The sequence below is a fragment of the Macaca thibetana genome, chromosome 5 (assembly GCF_024542745.1).
Source record: "Macaca thibetana thibetana isolate TM-01 chromosome 5, ASM2454274v1, whole genome shotgun sequence".
In the NCBI taxonomy this organism is placed as follows: domain Eukaryota; kingdom Metazoa; phylum Chordata; class Mammalia; order Primates; family Cercopithecidae; genus Macaca; species Macaca thibetana.
In genome coordinates, this window is record NC_065582.1 from 36,123,378 (window position 1) to 36,143,769 (window position 20,392).

General features: G+C 40.5%; 1 pseudogene; it reads right to left on the reverse strand.

Moving 5' to 3' along the window:
• Nucleotides 1-1,485: 1,485 nt before the first annotated feature.
• LOC126954380 (toll-like receptor 2) lies at nucleotides 1,486-18,485 on the reverse strand (annotated as a pseudogene).
• Between the last annotated feature and the right edge of the window lie 1,907 nt (nucleotides 18,486-20,392).

The window sequence follows — 20,392 nt, forward strand, 5'->3', positions numbered from 1 at the left end:
ATTTCTCTTCCTTAGTTGAACTGCCTAAGATGAATTTTGATGCTATTGCTCTATAATCCCAAAGTCAATTAGAATATTCTGGGAAAGTCAAGTAGAAATCATTTATTTAGCCACAAATTATTATCAGTGTCCTCTGCGTATACTGAAGGTGGTTGTACACAGTCCACAAAGCTATTAGCACATCCAACTCACAGTCCTTATACTTGTTCAGTTCTTGACATTTTCTTTTTTTTTTTTCCCCCTGAGATGGAGTCTCGTTTTGTCACCCAGACTGGAGTGCAGTGGTGCAATCTTGGCTCACTACAGTCTCCACCTCCCAGATTCAAGCAAATCTCTGCCTCAGTCTTCCAGGTAGGTAGGATTACAGGCGTACACCACCATGCCTGGCTAGCTTTTGTATTTTTAGTAGAGACGGGTTTTGGCCATGTTGACCAGGCTGGTCTCGAACTCCTGGCACCATGTGATCCACCCGCCTAGGCCTCCCAAAGTGCTGGGATTACAGGTGTGAGCCACCGCACCCAGCCTAGTTCTTGACATTTTCAAAGCACCTTCACATCTATTATTTCATCTGAATCTTACAATAACACATGCAATAAATAATTCTGATATTATTATTCCTTTGGTTAAAGTGATTAGAGAACTTACCCAGAGTTGCATGGCTCACAGTTAACATGTGGCAAATCCCAGGTTAGACTCCAAATCTCCTTCTGTATCTAGATATAACACCTCCTATAACTCTCTACCAAAAAAGAAAAAAAAAGTTGATTAAAGTTAGAAAATCAACACGGCATATGAAATGTATTAATATTTGGGGAAAGGGTAACTTTCATTGCATAGATTCATAGTTTTGAGCACCTAACTGAAATCCTAAACTGTTATCCAAAAGTTATCCGAAAACACAAGGCAAACATAGTGGTTCACACCTGTAATCTCAGCACTTTGGGAACCCAAGGCAGGAGGATCACTTGAGTCCAGGAGTTTGAGACCAGCCTGGTCAAAATAGGGAGACCCCATCTCTACAAAAATTGAAAAATTAGCCAGGCATGGTGGTTTGTGCCTGTAGCCCCAGCTACTCAGGAGGCTGAGGTGGGAGGATTATTTGAGTCCAGGTGGTTGAGGCTGGGAGATAAGAGTGAGGCCCTGTTTCGAAAAAACAAAACAAAACACACAGTCTATGTCTTTTTCACATAAAGTATTTTGTAATTGTCAAATAAAATAATAACAAACTCATCCACCAAAAACCACTTAATGAAAATATGTCAGAAATCCTGCATTATTTTACAGATCTTTATACATGAACATACATTCTTCAAAATTTTTTTACTCTGAACAGATGTCAATATGTCTAATTTTTGGAGACATTTCAAGAATACTGCCTATGCAAAATAATAGTAGTAAACTTCTAAATTAACATAGAACCTAGTTCTGAAAACTGAGAATATTTCATGTTGTATATATCTTCCTTTTAAAAACTAGAATTTTTCTTTAACTAAAACCCTTCCTGCTGAGCTTCATTAGTGGCCATTCCAGAAAGGTCTAGGTGTTAATTATCTTCTGAAGCTTAACGGAAGTGCTGGGGAATGATCCTAGCCATAGACTGAAGGCGTGTGTCCTCCTGAAATTCAGCTATTGAAATCCTAACCCCCAGTGTGAGGTACTGGAGGTGGGCCCGTTGGTGGGTGATTAGGTCATGAGGGCAGAAGCTTCCCGAACAGGATTAGTTCCCTTACAAAAGAAACTTCGGACAGCTCCCTCACCCCTTCCACCATGTAAGAATACAGTGAGAAGACAGCTATCTTTGAGCCTGGAAGAATTCCTCACCAGATACCAAATCTGCCAACATCTTGATCTTGGACTTGCCAGCCTCTAGATCTGTAAGAAATGAATTTCTGTTATCTATAAACTACCCAGACTATTGGCATTTGTGCTATAGCAGCCCAGATTGACTAAGGCAAATGGCTTCTCAATGGGCTCCAGAAGAAGGAGAATGGCAATATCATTGTTCTCATCAAAAAGACGGAAATGGGAGAAGTCCAGTTCATACTTGCACCACTCACTCTTCACAAAATTTTCAGAAAACACAACATTTTGTGGCTCTTTTCAGTGGAGTCAATGATATTGTCAATGATCCACTTGCCGGGAATAAAGTCCCGCTTATGAAGACACAACTTGAAGGGGGGATTGAAGTTCTCCAGCTCCTGGACCATAAGGTTCTCCACCCAGTAGGTATCTTGCTCACTATGAGAAACTGCATCATAGCAGATGTCCCTGTTGGGAGCTTTCCTGGGCTTCCTTTTGGCCTGGAGCCAGGCCCACATCATTTGCATGTACCACAGGCCTTGGAAACGGTGGCACAGGACCCCCATGAGCAGGATCAGCAGGAACAAGGCACGGCACATGCCAGACACCAGTGCTGCCCTATGGCACTCCAACACCAAGAGACGGACGTCATGAACCTGTTGGCCGTGCACATGGGATGGAGAGTCACACAGGTAGTTTTCTGGCCAACCGATAAGAATTTTGGCCAGCGCTTGCTGCTCCTGAGTGAAGGAGAGGAATTCTCAGGAGCAAATGAAGTTGTTGCCACCAGCTTCCAAAGTCTTCAGTGTGTGAAAAGAGTCAAGTTGCCCTTTAGAGAAAGTTTTCTTTTCCTGCTTCTTCTCAAAGAGGGAGAAAGCATCTGGGAGAGTCTTCAACACATATCTGAAAATGTAAAGTTCTTTAAGTTGCAGCTAAATAAAAGTTTACAATGCTCACATCTAGTAAGCCTCGTATCTGGGAAACAATTGGTTAAATTGTGAATTTTTGTATTGGATAAGTTCAAGTATTCTTCCCTTTCTGAACATTGATAAGTGATATGTAAAGAACCAAGTATATGCTGACCAAGATCAAGGTTAGTCAGTTTTTCTACAGTAAGCAGCATTTTCCAGAACTTGTAGATTATTTAGCATGAAATTCAAGGTGTGTAGGGAGCTTCAGGCTTCCTTATGAATACTTCAGTTATTCTTCAACCATCAATTTTTCACTGAGATCTAAGTATCCTGATGATTTTGAATATTGCAACAGAGGATATTCAATTAAGCAGATCCTGACACTTTCAACCTGAAGATCTTTAGTCAATACAAAGGAAGAAGCATGTCTTTAAAATTCTGTCATCATCGAATATTCCTGTAACTGAGCTCTGTTGTTATTATAGTTTCTATTGGGCCTGGTCTGTTCATGGGATCTCAGCCATCTCATCTTCCATTTTCCTGAACTGCACAGGCTTCCAGCTTTACCTCCAACAAGTGATTTGCAAATGCTCTTGTTTGATTGCTTCAGCTTCTCTTAATATTAGTTTTTTGACAATGAGTCTGACTGTAAGGTCCTTTTTTCTTCCTTTTATTTCATATGAAGAACAGTGCTTTTCACTTCCAAATACTTTTAGAAACTTGAAAGATCAACCAAAACCCCTCAGAGTAAAGCTGACTGCTTCATATGTCAGCTCACATGACTGATCTATATTTATTTCAGGCTTTTTAGTTCATATGTCTGGGGATTAGAAACATAAATTTTAAGTCAGTTCAGAACAGAAAGTCGGTAAAATATCCTGTTGTTTTTTAATTTTGAGAACTTGTATATTTTTCATGAATTTAAATTTGGAAAAATGGAAAAAGAAAGAAAAAGAAACTTTTCCTCAAGTCTCTAATGGACTATCCCAGAAGTAAAGGGCCAGACTGTGAGGATGATAGACAAGGTTAGTTGTTAAGGGATAGATCCAAATGCACAAGACTCTCGAAGACAAGGCAAGTAGTTTTCACCTGTTGTAAGAATTCTGTCAGGCTATAGAAAAGGTCCTTCCAGATTCACACACATCTGCTAAGTGTAACTGGATATAAATCCCATGGGGGCAGGGATTTTGTTTTCTTTTATGCACTAAACTGTTCTCATCACTAAGAACATGGCAGGCACTCAATGAATACTTGTTGAGTGGTGGATTGCCTTGCCTTTTCAGAATATGGGCTAGGCCTGGAGGAATGGAGTATAAACATCTGAAGTGGCCATTGCAGAGACAAGACTTCAGGGGAGAGAAGCCTAGACCAGGCCCCTTGACTGAACATCTTGCCTCCACCGCACAAGAGCTGACTTCATTTAAAAATGGGAATGAAGAAATATAGTGCACTATTTTCACCCACGTAGTCAAGCAAAACCATGAGTGACTGGCATCATTTTAGTATCTATAAGGGTTATATGGCCTTTCAGACCACTTCAGAGAAGAATATGAAAAGAAAGCAGAATTTTATCAAGTTCTAACTTATTTGGAGCACCTTGAAAATGTGTTAAAATATCTTAGCCTGGCTCATACCTTAATCTAAACACTTTGGGAAGCCGAGGCAGGTGGATCACCTGAGATCAGGAGTTTGAAACCAGCCTGGCCAACGTGGTGAAACCCCATCTCTACTAAAAATACGAAATTAGCTGGGTATTGTGGTGCAGGCCTGTGTTCCCAGCTACTTGGGAGGCTTCGACAGGAGAATCGCTTGAACCCGAGAGGCAGAGGCTGCAGTGAGCTGAGATCGCACCACTGCACTCCAGCCTGGGCAAGACATAGCAAGACTCCGCGTGTCTGTCTGTCTCTCTCTGTCTCTCTCTCTCTGTGTGTGTGTGTGTGTCTCTCTCTCTCTCCCTCTCTCTCTCTCTTTGTGGTATGCCAGTCTGTGTAGGGGTTGCCAACTTCCATGTAGATGGAAAAACAATGAGTCATGATATGATTCAAAGTCGGGAACAAGCTGTGTAGCCACTGTTTTCTTTTCATTCAGTTCCTATTATTAAGTATAACTAGAGCTCAGTGTGGACTGGTCAGGGTCGTAGACAAGAGTCCTGTCAGCTTCTCACCCAATATCGCTTGCCAAGTATCTAGGAAGGAATTCCCCAAATTACATACAATGATGTAATCATTTCCTATGGGTGCGTAAGAATCTTTCAAAGCCTGCAAGGTTGCTGTCCTATTGGGCAATTATATGGACAGTCTTATTCACTCCAAAAAGTTTCTAGGTGCAACCTCTGGAAGATGTATAATTAGTATTTATATTACTATTTTGTGTTAAAGAATCTGTGGATACTTGATTTTTAAGACTTGTCATGTTTAAAAGAATTTGGCCTATAAGAGTCTCTTATCATAGTGACTTAAAATGTATACTTTGGAGAATTTCAGTTCCAAAATGGTGGCATACTAGCTTCATTTTCCTGTCCACAGAAAACTCAAAACAAATGGACAGTGCAGAGATTATCACCAGCAATACCCCAGAACTCAAATATGAGGTTGAGTCAGTTCTGGGGGCCACAGACAAGTGAAAAAGCCTGGAATAGACTAAGAGAATCAGATTTCTACATCCACGATGCCGCCCCCCACAATCTGCCTGTCATGAAGCATGGGAAAAATTCCTCCCAACTCACATTTTCTACCCTGGAAAAAGTGAGATAGAGGTAGACAATCAGCTTCCCCATCACCTTGAGTTCCCTAGCAGGAGACCTGTACCTGCCTCAATCCACAGAAAACATCACAAGTGCCTAAAGAGAGAAATATCCCTGCAAACAGCAAAAGACAAGGTGAGAGGTGGGACTACCTTGCCTAGCCCAGGAAACTCTGTTCTGTAATTAAGCCTAAGGAGATGCCAAATCAGAGTGACTGTTGAGCAGCACCAACTGTAGGAAGTACTTTCCACAGGTCCCTTGGGCATGAACCTCTAGCCAGCCTTCCCACACTGGCAAGATATCCCCACTGGGACTTCTTCCAAACTTCTTCCATTTGGGACTCGCAGCACTCTGATTCTTTGCTAGAGCTGAGGCAAACCTGTGCTTAAGGCATCATCTAGCATCAAAAAGGAGGCAGCAACTTAGTGGTGGGGGAAATAAGAAATTAACAAGTAAATTACAAGGAATCTCTAGGCAAATATACCAAGTAAAAACCAAAACAAGCCAGAAAAGACTGGAATAAATAACAAATCCTTCAATGCAAAGACATAGATGTATATCCACAAAAAACAACAGCAAATAGGGAACCAAAACCTCCCTAACTGGACAAAGCAAGATACCTGTAACAGGCCCTAAGAAGATGGCAATACACGACCTCTCTGACAAATAATTCAAAATAGCAATTTTAAGGAAACACAGTGGCCTTCAGGATAACACAGAAAAGTGATTCCAAAATTTATCAGAGAAATTTAAAAAAGAGACTGAAATAATAATTTTAAAAATCGGACAGAAATCTTGGAACTGAGAAATACATTTGCTGAAATGAAAAATTTATTAGAGGCTCTGAACAGCAGAATAGATCAAGCAAAGGAAAGAATCAGTTGGCTTGAAGGTAGGCTATTCAGTATCACACAGTCAAAAGAGAAAAAAGATTGAACAGGAATAAAGATTACCTAAAAAACATGGAAATGACCAAATCTAAAATGTATTGTTGTTCAAGAGGTAGTTGAGCAAGAGCAAGGGATGGAAAGCGTATTCAAATAAATAGTAACAGAAAGCTTTCCAAAAATTGAGAAAGATAGAAATATCCATGTAGAGGAAGGTCAGAGAATACTAAACAGATTCATCCCAAATAAGACTACATCAAAGCATAAAATAATCAAACTCCCAAACGTCAAGAATAAAGAGAGGATCCTAAAAGCAGCAAGAGAAAAGAAGCAAGTAACATATAAAGAAACTCCTGTTCATCTGGCAACAGACTTATCAACGAAAACCATACAGGCCAGGAGGGTGTGCAACAACATTTTCAATGTTCTGAAAAAAACCCTGCCACCCAAGAATACTATATTTGGAAAAGCTGTTCTTCAAATATGAAAGAGAAATTAACTCTTCCCAGACAAACAAAAGCTAAGAGAATTCACAACCACCAGACCTGTCTTACAAGAAATGCTAAAGGGAGTTCTTCAATTTGAAAGAAAAAGAAACAATAACATGCCAAAAGAAAACATTTGACGGTATAAAACCCACTAGTACAAAGACAACCCTAGAATACTCCAGTGCTATAATTATGGTATGCAGTCCACTCAAACTCTAGTAGGAAACCTATAAGGCAAGTATATGAAAAACAATAATAGCTATAGCAACCTATTTAGAGATAGGCAATATAAAAACATTTAGATTGAGAAAAGAAAAGTCAAAATGTGGTGGGTATTGGAGTTAAAGTATAGAAGGTTTTTTTAGTTTGTTCTTTGTTTCTATTCTTTTTTTCTGATCTAAGATAAATTTTCATCCCTTTAAAATAACTTGTTATATCTATAAAACATTTTTTGTAAGCCTCATGGTGACCACAATGCAAAAACCTATAATAGATACACTAAAAATAAAAAGCAACAAATTAAAACATACTACCAAAACAATCACTTAACCACAAAGGAAGACAGTAAGAAAGGAGTTTAAAAAGGAGAACACATGCAGCAAAATAGCAGTAGTAAGCCCTTATCAATAATAACACTAAATGTAAATGGATTTAATTCTTCAATTGGAAGACATAAAATGACTGGATAATGAAACAAGATCCAACTATAAGAATCCCACCTCATCTATAAAGACTCACATAAACTGAAAGTGATGAAAAATGATATTTCATGTAAGTAAAAACCAAAAAAAAAAAAAAAACCAGGAGTAGCTATACTTAGATAAAATAAAGTAAAAAACTATAAAAAGAGACAAATAAGGACACTATATAATAATAAAGGGGTCAATTTGGCAAGAGGCTATAGCAATTATAAATATCTATGCACCCAATACCAGAGCACCAAAGTATATAAGGCAAATACTAATGGAGCTCAAGGGAGAGATAGACTGCAATTCAGTAATAGTAAGGGACTTCAATGGACAAGTCATGCAGGCAGCCAATCAACAAGGAAACATCAGAATTAAACTACACATTAGACCAAATAGACCTAACTGACATTTGCAGAGCATTTCACCCAACTGCTGCAGAGTATACATTCTTTTGAATCAGTACATGGAACATTCTCCAGAGTCTACCATATTTTAGCCCACAAAACAAGTCTCAACAAACTCAAAAAAGGAGAAATCATATCAAGTATTGTTTTTGACCACAATGGAATAAAGCTAGAAGTCAATAACAAGAGGAATATTGGAAACTACACATACACATAAAAATGAAACATGCTCCTGAATGACAATGAAGAACTTAAGAAGAAAAAATTAAAATTTCTTGAAACAAATGAAAATGGAAACATAACAAATTTAAATCTATAAGACAGCGAAAGCAATACTAAGAAGGAGGTTTATAGCAATAAATGTCTACATCAAGAAAGTAAATACACATCAAATAAATTTATCTAATGATGCACTTCAAGGAACTAGAAAAGCAAGAACCAACTGTATTAGGGTTCTCTGGAGGGACAGAACTAATAGAATATTTGTATATAGATGCACACATATATATATTTTAAAATGTATGTATATAAGTTTATATATGTATAAACTTATGTATATAAGTTTTTTAAGTTTTAACCCACATGATCACAAGGTCCCACAATAGGCTGTCTGCAGGCTGAGAAGCAAGGAGACCCAGTCTGAGTTCCAAAACTGAAGAACTTGGAGTGCAATGTTAGAGGGCAGGAAGCATCTAGCACAGGAGAAAGATGTAGGCTGGGAGGCTAGGCCAGTCTCTCTTTTTCACATTTTTCTGCCTGCTTATATTCTAGCCCACTGGCAGCTGATTAGATTATGCCCACCCAGATTAAGGGTGGGTCTGCCTTTCCCAGTCCACTGACTCGAATGTTCATCTCTTTTAGCAACACCCTCATGACACACCCAGGATCAATATTTTGCATCCTTCAATCCAATCAAGTTGACACTCATTATTAACTTTCACACCAACCAAAAATTAATAGAAGGAAAGAAATAATAAAGATCATAGCAGAAATAAATAATATTGAGACTAAAAAAAACCATATAGAAGACCAACAAAAAAAAAAGTTGGCTTTTTGAAAGATCAAGTCAACAAACCTTTAGCTAGACTAAGAAAAAAGAAGAAATAAATAAATAAAATTAGAAATGAAAAGGGGGACATTACAACTGATATCACAGAATACAAAGAATCATTACAGACTAGTATGAACAATTATACACCAACAAATTGAAAAACCTAGAAGAAATGGGTAAATTCCTAGATACATGCAACCTACCAAGACTGAATTGTGAATAAATAGAAAACCTCAATAAACCAATAACAAGTATTGAGACCAAAGTCATAATAAAAAGTTTATCTCAAAGAAAACCCCAGGACCTGATGGCTTCACTGCTAAATTCTACCAAATATTTAAAGAACTAATACTAATTCTAGTCAAAGTCTTCAAAAACAATTGACGAAGAGGGAATTCTCCCAAACTTATTCTACAAAACCAACATTGTCCTGAGGCCCAAACCAGAGAAGGACACAACAACAACAACAACAACAACAACAAAAACTACAGGTCAATATCACTGATGAACATAGACACAAAAATCCTCAACAAAATACTAGCGAACTGAATCCAACAGCACATTAAAAAGATCATTCACTATGATCAAGTGAGATTTGTCCAAGGGATGCAAGAATGGTTCAACGTAAGCAAATCAATATGTGTGATTTGTCACATTAACAGAACCAAGAACGAAAACCATATGATCTTTTTAATAGATGCTGAAAAAGCATTTGAAAAAATTCAACATCATTTTATGATAAAAAAGCTTCAATGAACTAGGTATAGAAGGAATATAACTCACCAGATATGACAAACCCACAGGCGATATCATACTGAATGGGGGAAAATGGAAAGTCTTCTCTCTAAGACCTGGAACAAGACACAGATACCCACTTTGACAGCTTTTATTCAACATAATACTGGAAGTACTGGTGAGAGAATTTAGGCAAGAGAAAGAAATCAAGGGCATCCAAGTTAGAAAGGAAGAAATCAAATCTGGCTTGTACACAGATAACATGATCTTATATTTAGAAAAAACTACACACACACACACACATACACACAAAAGCTATTAGAACTAATGAACAAATTCAGTAAAACTGCAGGATACAAAATCAAAAAATCAGTAGTGCTGGGCACGGTAGCTCACTTCACAATTCCAGCACTTTGGGAGGCAGAGGCAGGCAAATGGCTTGAGTTCAGGAGTTCAAAACCAGCCTGGGCAACATGGTGAAACCCTGTCTCTACCAAAAAAATATAAAAATTACCTTGCAATGGTGGTATGCACCTGCAGTTACTTGGGAGGCTGAAGTGAGTGGATCACTTGAGCCCCAGAGGTGGAGGTTGCAGTGAACTGAGATCACACCACTGCCCTCCATTCTGGGTGACAGAGCCAAACCCTGTCTCAAAAAAAAAAAAAAAAAAAAAAAATCGGTAGCATTTATATATACTAACAGTGAACAATCTGAAAAAGAAATAAAGAAAGTAATTTCATTTATCCATACAAGAAAAATCATAACATACTGGAAAAAGAAGTTAAAGAGAACACACACCAAAAAATGGAAAGATATTTCATGCTCATGTATTGAAAGAGTTAATATTGTTAAAATCACAATACTACCCAAAACAATTTATAGATTCAGTGCAATCCTTATGAAAAGACTAATGACATTCTTCACAAAAATAGAAAAACAATCCTAAAATTTATATGGAACCACAAAAGACTCTGAATAGCCAAGGCAGTCCTGAGGAAAAAGAATGAAGCCAAAGGCATAGCTCTATCTGGCTTCAAAATATACTACAAAGCCATAGTAACAAAATCAGCATGATATTAGCATTAAAAAAAGACACACAGACCAATGGAACAGCATGGAGAACCCAGCTATAAATCCACACATTTACAGCGAACTAATTTTTGACAAAGGCACCAGAGCATATAATGGGGAGTGCACAGTCTCTTCAATAAATGGTGCTGAGACAACTGGATATCCATATGCAGGAGAATGAAACTAAACTCCTATCTCTTACCATATACAGCAATCAAATAAAAATGGATTAAAGACTTATGTCTAAGACCTGTAGTTATGAAAGTTCTAGAAGAAACCTTTAGGGACCACTCTAGAACATTGGTCTGGGCAAAGAATTTTTACATAAGATCTCAAAAGTACAGACAATCAAAGCAAAAATAAACAAATGAACTTTATCAAGCTAAAAAGCTTACACACAGCAAGAAAAACAACCGAAAGACAACTCACAGAATGAAAGAAAATATTTGCAAACTATCCATTGACAAGGGATTAATAACCAGCATATATAAGGAGCTCAAACAACTCCATAGCAAAAAAAAAAAAAAAAAGTCCTGATTAAAATATGGGAAAAAAGATATGAATAGACATTTCCTAAAAGAAAATATACAAATGGCCAATGGGTATAGGAAAAAATGTTCAATATCATGAATCATCAGAGAAATGCAAATCAAAACCACAATGAGATACCATCTCACCCAGTCAGAATGGCTTTTATCAAAAAGACAGAATATCAGAGCTGGTAAGGATGTGAAGAAAAGGGAACCATTGTACACTGTTGGTAGGAATGTAAATTAATACAGCCACTGTGGAAAACAGTATGGAGGTTCCTTTAAAAACTCAAAATAGCCAGGCACGGTGGTTCACGTGTGTAATCGCAGCACTTTGGGAGGCCGAGGTGGGTGGATCACCTGAGATCAGGAGTTCCAGACCAGCCTGGCCAACATGGTGAAACCCCATCTCTACTGAAAATACAAAAATTAACCAGCCATGGTGGCAGGTGCCTGTATTCCCAGCTACTCAGGAGGCTGAGGCAGGAGAATCACGTGAACCCAGGAGACAGAGGTTGCAGTGAGCAAAGATCATGGCACTGCACTCCAGCCTGGGTTACAGAGCCAGACTCTGTCTTAGAGAAAAAAAATTAACTAAAAATAGGCCAGGTGTGGTGGCTTAGACCTGTAATCCTAGCACTTTGGGAGGTCCATCTGGGCAGATCACTTGAGGCCAAGAGTTTGAGACCAGCCTGGGCAACATGGTGTAAGAAAACCAGTTCCCATGAGGCTCTGGTCTTATGCCATTGGACCACATTGTCCTCATGCCCTTCAACCTCTGTCACCATCTGCTGACCTCCTAGTTACTCCTCTTACTTTTTGAAGACTTTAAGACCTGCTCAGAGTCTTCTTCTTCTCAAGATCTTCCAGGAGACCCAATGCCTTCAGTGTTCCCAAAGATTACCTACCCAACACCCTGGCTGCTCAGTTCCTTTACCTTCTCCTCTGCAGGGATCTTCTCCTCTTTGCCACTTCAGCCACGCCCTGGACTTTGTCATTACCTACAGTTAACCAGCCTTCAAAACGACTCATTCAAACTTCCTACATCTTGATCAGAGTCCACTGATCCCTCCTCTCTCCAATCCATTTATTACCTCCATTCTTCTCAAACACTTGGTTCAAGTTAGAGCTCACAGCAGAAGAATCAGCAGATCCCTGGGTTTCCCATTCTCATAGCATACTATAGGGAGTCATACTTGGCCCCCAAATTGCTAATTGCAAAAGAGATATCTGACCCCTTTTTATATGGGAAAAAAACATCCTGAGTGTTGCCACCAGATGGTCTGAACATGAATGCCAGCTGCCAGGTATTCTGGAATGAACTACTTCAGGGAAGTTCAGACAGTGCACAGCCCTTCCTACTGACTTTTGGAAGAGCTCCCGGGCTTCAGAATCTCCATATCACCCTTGCCAAAACCAGAAACTCTCTTTCCAGTGGTGTTGGTGAACACAAGATTGCAGGAGAGGGCTTTACCTCATTCTCAATTTTCCTACATCTTCCCTGTTCTTCTATATGAACAATTGATGTTTTCTTAATATACCTAACGTAAAATACTGTACAAGATGCTTCAAGCCCTCCTATCCCCAAATCAGATTGCTTCTTCTAAAGCTCTACCAAATAGAAATTCTGGAGCCACCACTATCTCTTTTCCTTATGTCCCTATATGACAAAACCCCCAACCTAAAAGAACCCTGTGACCTGCCTTCTTAGAGGAGACCAGGCACTTTACTGTACTTCTTGAGCCAGCTCTCTTGCAATTCCTGCAATGCTTTCTCAAGCTTACTCCACTCTTGTCCAGCCACTAGCAGCCTCTGCCTTCTCACACCCTTTCCAGGAATGACTTTATTGCTTATTTCACAGAGAAAATTATAGCCATCTAGAGAAATTCTAACTTCTCAGACCTGAACTTCTACCCACACACCCCCTCCACCCTCCTACCACAGTAGAAGAGGGGACCTCCCAGGATGCTTGGTACCCACTTGTCCTATGTAGATGTTATCTAGATGCTCTGCTTATTATCCCTCCCTTTTCTCTTGTGTTCTACAATTCCATCTTATCCAGACCATTCCTACCAATATTCACACATGCTCAAGTTTTCCATATTTATTTTTAAAATGAACAACAAGCAAAAAATCTTTTTGGTCTCTTTCAGGCTTTTCTCTTTCTCTCTCTCTCCACTTCACAGCCCAAAACCTTTAAAGAGTTTTCTGTACCTACAGTCTCTATCTCCTCTCCTTTTACCCAGTCTTCCCTCTATTCCAGTCTGGCTTCCAACCCATCACTCCATCCAAACAGCACTTGCAAAGGTTACCAGGGACCACTGCATTGCTCACTCCCCCAGACAATTTTTGGTCCTCATGTTATTTAACTTCTCAGAGCAGATGTGATTAGCCACTCCTTTCTTTTTCTTTTTTTTTCTTTTTCTTTTTTTTTTTTTTTTTTTTTGTTGTTGTTGATACAAAGTCTTGCTGTGTCACCCAGGCTGATTGGCTCATCGGCTCATTGCAACCTTCACCTCCCAGGTTCAAGCAATTCTCCTACCTCAGCCTCCCAAGTAACTGGGATTACAAGCATGCACCACCACACCTGGCTAATTTTTTGTATTTTTAGTAAAGAAGGGGTTTCACCATGTTGGCCAGGCTGGTCTGGAACTCCTGACCTCAGGTGATTCACCCCCCTTGGCCTCCCAAAGTGCTGAGATTACAGGTGTGAACCACTGCACCCAGCTGGCCACTCCTTTCTTAAACATTCTCTCATTTTGCTTGTATGAGCCCATATACTTAGTCTTTCCTTTAAACCCTCTTTTTCAAGGTTATCCTTCCCTGCCCCATTTCCCAAGTCTAGGTCCGAGGCCACTTCTCACGGGCTGCTTTCTTCTTAATGGATCTCATTTATGCTGTCCATAACCCAATAACGTTCCAATTTAAATCTCTTGCCCAAATATCTCACCTGAGCTCCAGATCTAGATAGGCAACTGCCTACTTGAGACATTTGTCTGCTTGGGTGTCTCAGAGCATGCACATTCAATATGTCCCAATCTGAGCTCAAAATATTTTTTGCCAGGTGTATTAGTCCATTTTCACACTGCTGATAAAGACATACCTGAGACTGGAAAGAAAAAGAGGTTCATTGGACCTACAGTTCCACATGGCTGAGGAGGCCTCAGAATCATGGCAGGAGGTGAAAGGCATTTCTTACATGGTGGCAGCAAGAGGAAATGAGGAAGATGCAAAAGCAGAAACCCCTGATAAAACCATCAGATCTCATGAGACTTATTCACTACCACGAGAACAGTATAGGGGAAACTGTCCCCATGATTCAAATTATCTCCCACCAGGTCCCTCCCATAATATGGGAATTATGAGAGTACAATTCAAGATAAGATTTGGGTGGGGACACAGAGTCAAACCATATCATTCTGCCCCTGGCCTCTCAAAATCTCATGTCCTCACATTTCAAAACTAACAGTTCCCCAAAGTCTTAACTCATTTCAGCATTAACTCAAAAGTCCACAGTCCAAAGTCTTACCTGAAACAAGGCAAGTCCCTTCCACCTATGAGCCTGTAAAATCAGAGACAAGTTAGTTACTTCCTAGATACAATGGGGATAGAGGTATTGGGTAGATACAGCCATTCCAAATGGGATAACTTGGTCAAAAGAAAAGGGCTACTGGCCCCTTGCAAGTCTGAAATCCAGCAGGGCAGTCAAATTTTAAAGCTCCAAAATGGTATCCTTTGATGCCACGTCTCACATCTGGGTCACACTGATGCAAGAGGGGGGTTCCCATGGACTCAGGCAGCTCTGCCCCTGTGGCTTTGCAGGGTATGGCTCCCCTCCTGGCTGCTTTTATGGACTGGTGTTGAGTGTCTGTGGCTTTTCCAGTTGCATGGTGCAAGCTGTTGCCAGATATACCATTTTGGGGTCTGAAGGACAATGGCCCTCTTCTCACAGCTCCACTAGGCAGTGCCCCAGTAGAGACTCTGTGTCGGGGCTCCAACCCCACATTTCCCTTCTGCACTGCTCTAGCAGAGGTTCTCCATGTGGGCCCTGCACCTGCAGCAAACTTTTGCCTGGACATCCAGGCATTTCCAGACATCTGAAATGCAGGTGCAGGTTCCTCAAATCTCAATTCTTGACTTTGGTGCATCCACAGGCTCAACGCCACGTGGAAGCTGCCAAGGCTTAGGGCTTCCACCCTCTGAAGCAACAGCCCAAGCTGTACCTTGGCTCCTTTAAGTCATGGCTGGAGTGTCTGGGATAGAGAGCACCAAGTCCTTAGACTGCACACAGCATGGGGACCCTGGACCAGGCCCACGAAACCATTTACTTTTAGGCCTCTGGGCTTGTGATGGGAGGGGCTGCTGTGAAGACCTCTGGAGACATTTTCCCTGTTGTCTTGGGGATTAACATTCGGCTCCTCATTATTTATGCAAATTTCTGTAGTGGCTTGTATTTCTCCTTAGAAAACAGGTTATTCTTTTCTATCATATTGACAGGCTGCAAATGTTCTGCTCTGCTTCCCTTATAAAACTGAATGCCTTTAGCAGCACCCAAGTCATCTCTTAAATGCTTTACTGCTTAGAAATTTCTTTTGCCAGATACCCTAAATCATCTCTGTCAAGTTCAAAGTTCCACAAATCTCTAGGGCAGGGAAAAAATGCCACCAGTCTTTTTGCTAAAACATAACAAGAGTCACCTTTGCTCCAGTTCCCAACAAGTTCCTCATCTCCCTCTGAGACTACCTCAGCCTAGATTTTATTGTACACATTGCTATTATGCTTTTGGTCAAAGCCACTCAACAAGTCTCTAGGAAGTCCCAAACTTTCCCACATTTTCCTGTCTTCTTCTGAGGCCTCCAAACTGTTCCAACCTCTGCCTGTTACCCAGTTCCAAAGTTGCTTCCACATTTTTGGGTGTCTTTTCAGCAGCACCCCACTCTACTGGTACCAATTTACTATATTAGTCTATTTTCACACTGCTAATAAAGACATACCCGAGAATGGAAAGAAAAAGAGGTTTAATTGGGCTTACAGTTCCACGTGGCCGGGGAGGCCTCAGAATCATGGCAGGAGGTGAAAGGCACTTCTTACATGGTAGCGGCAAGAGAAAATGAGGAAGATACAAAAGCAGAAACCCCTTATAAAACCATCAGATCTCATGAGACTTATTCACTACCATGAGAACAGTATGGGGGAAACTGTCCCCATGATTCAAATTATCTCCCAACAGGTCCCTCCCACAACACCTGGGAATTATGGGAGTATAACTCAAGATGAGATTTGGATGAGGACACAGAGCCAAATCATATCACCAAGGCTGATTTATTTCTGGTGTTCTGTATTTCAACATGAAGCTCCCCATCCATCCAGATGCATCTGCTGCAGCTCTTAGTCCTGCTGATTTTACCTTGAATTCATCCAACTCTTTTTATTCCCACTGCCATCATCTTAATTCAAGCTACCTCCTCCTCTCTTTCTTGGAGTACAAAAACAACTTCCTAAATGTTCTCATCTACTGTGCCTTCTCTGTAGCACCTTCTCCACACTGCACTTAGAGTAGCATCATCTAGTTCAAATACAATGGGAACCACATATGCAATTTTTAATTTTTTTATTATAATTATTTTGAGATGGACTCTCACTCTGTCACCCAGGCTGGAGTGCAGTGGCATGATTTTGGCTCACTGCAACCTCTACCTCCTGAGTTCAAGAAAATCTCCTCTCAGCCTCCAGAGTAACTGGGATTACAGGCACCCACCAACATGCCTGGCTAAGTTTTGTATTTTTTAGTAGAGACGGGGTTTCACCATGTTGGCCAGGCTGGTCTCAAACTCTTGACATCAAGTGATCCACCCACCTTGGTCTTCCAAAGTGCTGGGATTATAGGTGTGAGCCACCACGCCCACCCCCAATTTTTAATTTTTAATAGCTATATTTTAAAAGGTTGACAAGAAACAGGTAATTGGTTTTTGGGAGAGTGGGAGAAATGGGTTTTGTTTGTTTGTTTTTGAAACAGGGTCTTTCTCTGCCACCCAGACTGGAGTACAATGGCATGATAATGGCTCACTGCAGTCTCGACCTCCTGGGCTCGAGTGATCCTCCTGCCTTAACCTCCCGAGTAGCTGGGACCATAGGTGTGCGCCACCACATCCAGCTAACTGTTTTGTTTGTTTTATTGGAGACAAGGTCTCCCTATGTTGCCCAGTCTGGTCTCAAACTCCTGGACTCAAGCAATCCTACCACCTCAGCCTCCCAAAGTGCTAGGATTAGAGGCATGAGCCATCACGCCTGGCCTAGTAATTGTTTTTATAAATAATTTTTAAATTGATTTTAATTACATTTAATCTGAAATATTTTTTCAAGATATAATTAATATTTTCAAATTAATGAGATATTTTACATTTTTTATACTAAGTCTTTGAAATCCTGTGATTATTTTACATCTCTACTAAAACTAGCAATATTTCAAGTGTTCAGTAGCCATGTGTAGCTAGTAGCTACCATTATTGGACCATAAAGAATTAGAATGATCTTTTCACAATGCAAATCTGATCACCGCACCTCGCCCCATGTTTAAGCTTTTCTGTGGCATCTAGTTCTTAGGATGAGGATTCAAATGCTTAACATATTCTACAAGGCCCTCCAGGGTCTGTGGTGTGGATTCTACTTTCCTTTTGATCTCTGCTCCTTCTCTCTCACCATCCACATGCCAGCCACACTAGTCTTTCAGCTTCTCAGACGTGCAGAGGTTCCACCTCTACCGATTCTTTGAATATACTATTCCCTCTGTTTTGAATGCTACTTTCTACCACATTCCCTTCACCATCACCAGTACCTCCACTATCATCACCACCACCACATCATTGCCATCAACTCTACCATCATCACCACCTCCATCACCACCATCAACTCCACCATCACCACCACCTTATCATCATCATCAACTTCACCATCACCATATCATTGCCATCAACTCTACCATCACCACTACCTCATCATCATCATCAGCTCTACCATCACCACCACCTCCATCATCACCATCAACTCCACCATCACCATCACATTATCACCATCATCAACTCCACCATCACCACCACCTCCATCATTACCATCAACTCTACCACCACCACTACCTCCATCACCATCATCAACTCTACCGTCACCACCGCCGCCATCATCACCATCAACTCCACCATCACCACCACTTTATCACCATCAACTGCACCATCACCACCACCTCCATCATCACCATCAACTCCAACATCACTACCACCTTATCACCATCAACTCCACCATCACCACCACAACCTCCATCACCACCACCAACTCCACCACCGCCTCCATCATCACCATCAACTCCACCATCACTACCACCAACTCCACCATCACCACCACCTCCATCATCACCAACTCCATCATCACCACCACCTTATCACCATCAACTGCACCATCACCACCACCTCCATCATCATCATCAACTCCACCATCATCACCACCTCCATTACCACCAACTCCACCATCACCTCCATGATCACCACTGCCTCCATCACCACCATCAACTCTACCATCACCATCACCTCCACTAGCACCAGCACCACCTATTATAGACCATGCTCATTCTCTTCAGGACCCCACCCAACTTCACTTCCCTCACTTTTCCGTTTAGAGATGTGATCTTTTCCTTCAAAGCATGTGGCTCAGTTTGTAGCTTTCTTCCTTCTTGTGTGATTAATGCCTGTCTCTCTCCATAACCAGGAATTTTGTTTGGTTTCGCTTACCATTGCCTCCTCAGTGCTTGTTCTAGTACCTCATATATAGCAGTTGTTCAGTAAATACCTTTGAATAAATAAATGAGTAAATAAAAGTAATTAGGAAATACAAAACTGTAAAAATGGGACCTAGAACAGAGGGTGAAGGAAGGAAAAGTCAGTAAACATTGTAGAGTTTGGCAGGTAGAATCCAAAGTAAGGTTGAGGAGTGGAAGTCAATTACTTCTGTTGAGACCCTATCTTGAGCTAAGATCTCTTCTGGTTGTTTTAAGTGTTTTTGTTTAATCCTATAAGAAGTCTATGAGGCAGGTATTATCTGCATTTTAGTCAAGGAGGCTCAGAAGAGTTCACAAACTTGCCAAGTAACATAGTTAGGATTGGAACCTCCACTTGATTTCAAAGCCCACATGCCACACATTTCACTAGATCTCCATAAACCAACTTCCCATTCTTCATAATCTTGTTATTCCATGAGAACATAACCAAACATTCAAATAATACAAAAGGCTGAATTTTGTGTTGTTTTTGAGACAGAGTCTTGCTGATTCACCCAGGCTGGAGTGCAGTAGCATGATCTCGACTCATTGCAACCTCTGCATCCTGGGTTTAAGCAATTCTCCTGAAAAGGCTGAATTCTTTATTTTTATTTTTTGTTGTTTGTTTTGTATGTGTGTGTGCATGTTCCCATTTTGTCACATGGTTTCTTCATACAAATATTGCCCAAATGCATTGCACAATTCAGGTACGATTGCCTCAAATGAGAATTTTAAGGAACAACAAATCTTGCCTGAAATAATGCCATATACTATTTTAAGTCCAAGAAGGAAGTCAAATGATGATTGAGTAATGGCTGAAATACAGGATACCACTCAAATGACAGTTGATTTTCTTTCCTGTTTAAATGAGGTTATGCATATAATGTGCTTAACAGAATGCTTGACACAAAGAAGGAATTCAATCGTTGTTAGCTAGCATCATCACCATCATCACCATCATCATCATCATCCCTGACCTGCAACATAGCAAGAACTCTTCATTGCAAATTTTTCATTTATTTATTGCATAATAATAAAATATAATATCTTAAAAATATGCTATACTGGCTCTAAAGCAACAGTGTCCAACCTTTTTGGCACCAGGGACCAGTTCCACAGACCAGGGAGGTGGGGCGAATGGTTTCAGAGGCATTAGGTTCTCATAAGGAGCCTCATAAGGAGCACACAACCTAGATCCCTTGCAAGCCCAGTTCACAATAGGGCTTATGCTCCCATGAGAATCTAATGCTGCCACTGATTTGACAGGAGGCAGAACTC